Source organism: Dasypus novemcinctus, chromosome X, assembly GCF_030445035.2.
Source record: "Dasypus novemcinctus isolate mDasNov1 chromosome X, mDasNov1.1.hap2, whole genome shotgun sequence".
In the NCBI taxonomy this organism is placed as follows: domain Eukaryota; kingdom Metazoa; phylum Chordata; class Mammalia; order Cingulata; family Dasypodidae; genus Dasypus; species Dasypus novemcinctus.
In genome coordinates this window covers 40182211-40188210 of record NC_080704.1, presented here as the reverse complement: position 1 = coordinate 40188210, position 6000 = coordinate 40182211, and positions in this window count along the sequence as shown.

Genomic DNA, 6000 nt, shown 5'->3' with positions numbered 1-6000 from the left:
TGTGTGGGAATGGATACTAAGGATATGGGATAATGGTGGAAGGAATATAAAGTTTGATCAGGCTGAATTTATTGATATAGATTAAACGCTGTCACTTGGGTTGGAAAGGGCTCTAACAGTTTGGGTGGCTGATTGAAACATGGGCCAAAAGATGGCCTAGCATATCTGAGGTTGAGATGCACAATTTGCCCTGGTACATAGTAGAAGAGGGAATTCAAAGGCTTTTGGAAATTGGAATGCTAGAATGGATTTATCATTTGTGAGCTGCCCACACCAGGAATGTCCAGAGGACCCACCTTTAACCAGGAATGTGAGGAATAAATTTGTAAGACTAACTCCAACTTCCCTGAAGAGTTCCGTGATTGTTCTTCTCTGTAATCCAAGTATTACTAAAGGGAGGGCTGTGATCGAATTAGAATCCTTAATCATTATGGGGATGATTGGATGTTGGTCTGGTAAAAGTCAAGTATTTGTAGTTAATCACCAAAGTCAAGGTAAGTGTGGCTACTGCAATGAAAGGGAGATTCAAAAAAGCACTCAAAATAGTCTGAGTCATGTAGAGTTATGGCATTTCCTAATACATCATGGGGTACCTAGCAGTGAAATAGATGGGCAGTCTACTAAATTTCTTCTGAATCTGTATAAACAGAAGACTTCTAGGTCAAGTGAACAAAACCCTAACTCAAATTATAGGCACAGAGAATGATGGCCCCTTAATCAATTCCCAGACTTGAAACAGTTTACAGACCCATAGGCCCTTGAATGAGGAGGAGGCCAGGTCTCCTTGGGGAAGGATCCTGTTAAAATGCCCAAAATTTATTTTGCTAATCTTCCTCCCTTCTTTCTCCAAGGAGATCAACAACATTTTACCAGAGTAAATATGCATTGGGGAAAAGGAAATTATCAGGCATTTCAGGGATTATTAGACCCTGGCTCAGAAGTGACATTAGTTCTAGGAGACCCAAAATGTCACTGTGGTCCTCCGATCAGAGTAGGGGCTTATGGAGGTCAAGTGATTAACGGAGTTTTAGCTCAGGTCCATCTCACAGTTGGTCCAGTGGGTCCCCAGGCACATTCTGTGGTTATCTCCCCAATTCCAAAATACATAATTGGGAGTGAGGGCTATTATGGTTGGAAAGGACAAGTGGAAGCCACAAGAACTGCCACTACATAGCAAAATAGCAAACCAAAAGCAATATTGGATTCCTGGAGGGATTGCAGAAATTAGTGCCACCGTCAAGGACTTGAAGGATGCAGGGGTGATGATTCCTACCACATCCCCAATCAACTCTCCTATTTGGCCTGTACAGAAAACAGATGGATCTTGGAGGATGGCAGTAGATTATCATAAACTTAACCAGGTGGTGACTCCAATTGTAACTGCTGTCCCAGATGTGGTATCATTCCTTGAGCAAATCAGCATGTCCTTGGTACCTGACATGCAGTTATTTATTTGGCAAATACTTTTTTCTCAATTGCTATTAGTAAGAACCACCAGAAACAGTTTGCTTTTAGTGGGCAAGGCCTGCAGTATACCTTCATTGTTCTGACTCAAGAGTATATCAACTCTCCAGCCCTATGTCATAATATTGTCCACAGGGATCTTGATCTTCTCTTCCTCCCACAAGGCATCACACTGGTCCATTATATTGATGATATATCATGTTGATAGGACCTAGTGAGCAAGAAGTAGCAAAGACTCTAGACTTATTATTAAGGCATTTGCATGAGAGAGCATGGTTGACAAATTCACCTCAGTGAAATTTCTAGGGGTCCAGTGGCATGGGACATGCAGAGATATTCCATCTAAACTGAAGGGTAAACTGTTGCATCTGGCTCCTCCTATGACCAAAAAAAGAGGTACAACATTTAGTTGGTCTCTTTGGATTTTTGAGACATTTGGGTGTGCTACTCTGGCCCATTTATCAGGTGACCAGAAAAGCTGCTAGTTTTGATTGGGGACTGGAAAAAGAAGAGCTCTGCATCAGGTTCAGGCTGCTGTGCAAGCTGCTCTGCCACTTGGGCCATTTGATCTAGCAGATCCTATGGTACTGGAAGTTTCAATGGCAAATAGAGATGCTGTCTGGAGCCTTTGATAAGCTCCTACAGGAGAATCACAATGCAGACCATTAGAATTTTGGAACAAAACCCTGCCATCCTCTGCAGATAACTACTCCCATTTTGAGAAACAGCTTTTGGCCTGCTACTGAGCCTTAGTAAAGCCTGAATGCTTAAGTAAGGGTCATCCAGTTACCATGAGACCTGAGTTGCCTATCATGATCTGGGTATTGTTCCACCCACCAAAGCATAAATTTGGGCACGCACAGCAGCACTCCATAATAAAGTGCAAGTAGTATATACGAGATAGGGCTTTAGCGGGTTCTGAAGGCATGAGTAAGTTACATGAGGAAGTAGCATAAATGCCCATGGTCACCACCCCTGCCATGTTACCTTCTCTTTCCCAGCTCACAGCTTTGCCCTCTTGGGGAGTCCCTTAAAATCAGTTGACTGGGGAAGAAAAAACTTGGGACTGGTTTACGGATGGTTCTGCACGATATGCAGGTACCACTCAAAAGTGGACAGCTGTAGCACTGTGGCCCCTTTCTGGGATATCCCTGTAGGACAGTGGTGAGGGCAATTCCTCCCAGTGGGCATAACTTTGAGCAGTGCACCAGGTTGTTCATTTTGCTTGGAAGAAGAAAAGCCAGAGGTGTGTTTCTATACTGATTCATCAGCTATTGCCAATGGTTTGGCTGGATAGTCAGGGACTTGGAAGGAACATGATTGGAAAATTGGTGACAAAGAGGTTGGGGGAAGAGATAAGATATATATTGACTTTTCTGAGTGGAAAAAACCCTGAAAATTTGTGTGTCCCCCATGAATGTTCACCAGAGGTTGACTTCAGCAGAGGAAGAATTTAATAATCAAGTGGATAAGATGACCCTCTCTGTGGCTAATGCTCAGCCTCTTTTCCCAGCCACTCCTGTCATTGCCCAGTGGGCTCTGGAACAAAGTGGTCATGGAGGTAGAGGTGGTGGTTATGCATGGGCTCAGCAACATGGACTTCCCCTTACCAAGGCTGACTTGGCTACAGCCACTGCTGAGTGCCCAATCTACCAGTAGCAGAGACCCACACTCAGTCCCCAATATGGCACCATTTCTCAAGGTGACCAGCCTGCTACCTGGTGGCAGGTTGGCTACGTTGGACTACTTCCACCATGGAAGGGGCAGTGATTTATTTTAACTGGAATAGACACATACGCTGAATATGGATTTGCATTTCCTGCATGAAATGCTTCTTCCAAAACTACCATTCCTGGACTTACTAAATGTCTTATCTACTGCCATGGCATTCCACACAACATTGCTTCCAATCAAGGAGCCCATTTTACAGCAAATGATTTGCAGGAATGGGCACATTCCCATGGAATTCACTGTCTTATCATGTTCCCCATCACCCTGAAGCAGCTGGATTGATAGAAGGTGGAATGTCTTTTGAAGGCTCAATTACTTCACCAAATAGGTGGCAATAACATGCAGGGCCAGGGCAATGTTCTCCAGGAGGCTGTGTATGCTTGAAAACAGCATCCACTGTATGGTGCTGTTTCTCCCATAACCAGGATCCATGGGTCCAAGAATCAAGGGGTGGAAATGGGAATGGTACCACTCACTATAACTCATAGTGACCCACTTGGAAAATTTTTGCTTCCTGTCCCTGTGACCTCAAACTCTGCTGTTCTACAGGTTTTAGTCCCAAAAGGAGGAGTGCTATCATCAGGGAACATAACAATGATTCCATTGAGCTGGAAGGTAAAACTGCCACCTGGCCAGTTTGGGCTCCTCTTACCTCTGAATGAACAAAGAAGGGAATTACTGTACTGGCAAGGGTGATTGATCCTGACTATCAATGGGAAATAGGACTGCATCTAAATAATGGGGGTAAAGAAGAGTTTGCCTGGAATACAGGAGATCCTCTAGGGCATCTCCTAGTACTGCTATGTCCTATGATTAAAGTCAATGGGAAATTGCAACAACCCAGTCCATACAGGACTAATAATGACCCAGAATCTTCAGAAATGAAAATTTGGGTCACCCCACCAAGCAAAGAACCATGGCCACCTGAAGTGCTTGCTAAGCATAATGGAAACATGGAATGGGTAATGGAAGTAGGTAGTGATAAATATGAACTTCGACTATGTGACCAGTTACAGAAATGAGGACTATAATGGTCATGAATCTTTCTTCCTTGTTTCATTATGATGATGACTGTATGTATATGTGCACAAAATGAATTTCTTTGTCTTCTTCCCCAAACTTTCCCCTTATCATATAACAAGTTGTATCCATTTCATGTCATAATATTTGATGATGTCCAATTTGAGAGTAAATATTACCCAAGAACTTGCACCCTATTCTATATAGACTTAATGGGTTTCTGGTTGTACACAGGAAAGTTGAACATTGTTAGGTGGAAATATATATGTATATACATGTTTGTTATCGTTTTTACTTAGAGACTAAGTATGGTTTAAGGTAATGTGTATGATTGCTGAGTTGACAATGGGTGGACTGTGATGGTTAGTCTATTGTGTCATCTCAGCCAGGTAATTGTGCCCAGTTTGGTCAAGGAAGGACTGGGCTAACTGTAATGCAAGAGCATTAATGGACTTTAGTCACCGTTGACTTTACTGCAGTGGAAAATCATAGATAGCTGGTTATAATTACATCAGTCAGGGAGATTGCCATCAGCACTGAGTGAAGCTTATCCCAATCAGTTGAATGCCTCAAAAGGGGAAGTGATTCCAGATTGAGAGAGAATTTCCCAGCTAATTTTTGGACAACCAACATCTCCCAGAACTCATCAAGAACCTTCACTGGACTTTTATTGCAGCCACTGTTTGCAGCCTGCCTGCGGAACCTGGACTTGTGCATCCCCATGGCTGCATAAGAGTGTCTTATAGAATCACATACTATTGGTAGATATCTCTTGTTGATTCTTTTTTTCTAGAGAATCCTGACTAATACAGCTGTGGTTTTAATGTTGTACTTGTGCAGAAGACTACTCAGTCATGTTCCCAGAGAACTCTATTCCCCTTTTGCCTTCTCTCTTCATATTCTTTCTACTCATTAGCCAGATTTAATTCAGTGTTTGGGGGAAGAATTCATTTTTCTCTTCCCAAATAGAGAAAAACATTTTGCCTGAGCAAAAGTCTCATAACTGTTTTCAGGAATATTTTAATTATTTTCCTTTTATTTATTTTTCTCCTGAAATAAATGATAAGTTCATAGTGAAATTTGACTTTATGGTTTTTCTACAATGCCTTCCTTTCTTAGGTGTTGACTTCTATTATATTAGTCAGCCAAAGAGATGCTGATGCAAAGTACCAGAAATCTGTTGGATTTTATTGAGTGTTTATTTGGGATAGAAGGTTACATTCACAAGGCCATAAAGTGTAAGTTACTTTTGTCACCAAAGTCTGTTGCCACTTGTTGGAGCAAGATGGCTGCCATCTCTGCCAGGGTTCAGCCTTCCTCTTTCTCCTAGGGTTCTGCTGGCCCAGTTCCTTCCTTTCTCACTTGTAGATTAGCATAAGGGCTGTCTCTCTCCTTGGGGCTCACTTCTCTCTGGGCTCAGCTGCTCTGCTCTCTCCAAAAAGCCAGCTGTAAACTATCAGATGAACAGCTCATCTCTCTTCCCAAGGCCTCTGCAGTGTCAAATGGAGCCTTCTTTCTTTCCTCATGTATCTGCTTCTCTGTGTTTACTACCCAGGGGTCCAGCATCAAAAACTCTGCCTCTGTCTTCTGCAGTGTCATTTTCTCTGTGAGTCCCCACTCATTAAGGGGGAAGGGACTTGCACCCTACTGACGTGGCCCAACCAAAGCCTCTGAATTTAATACAGTCTAATATGCCCGGAGGAACTGACCAGTTTATAAACAGACTCCAATATCTATTTTTGGAATCCATAAACAACACCAAACTTCTACATTCACTTTCTTCAC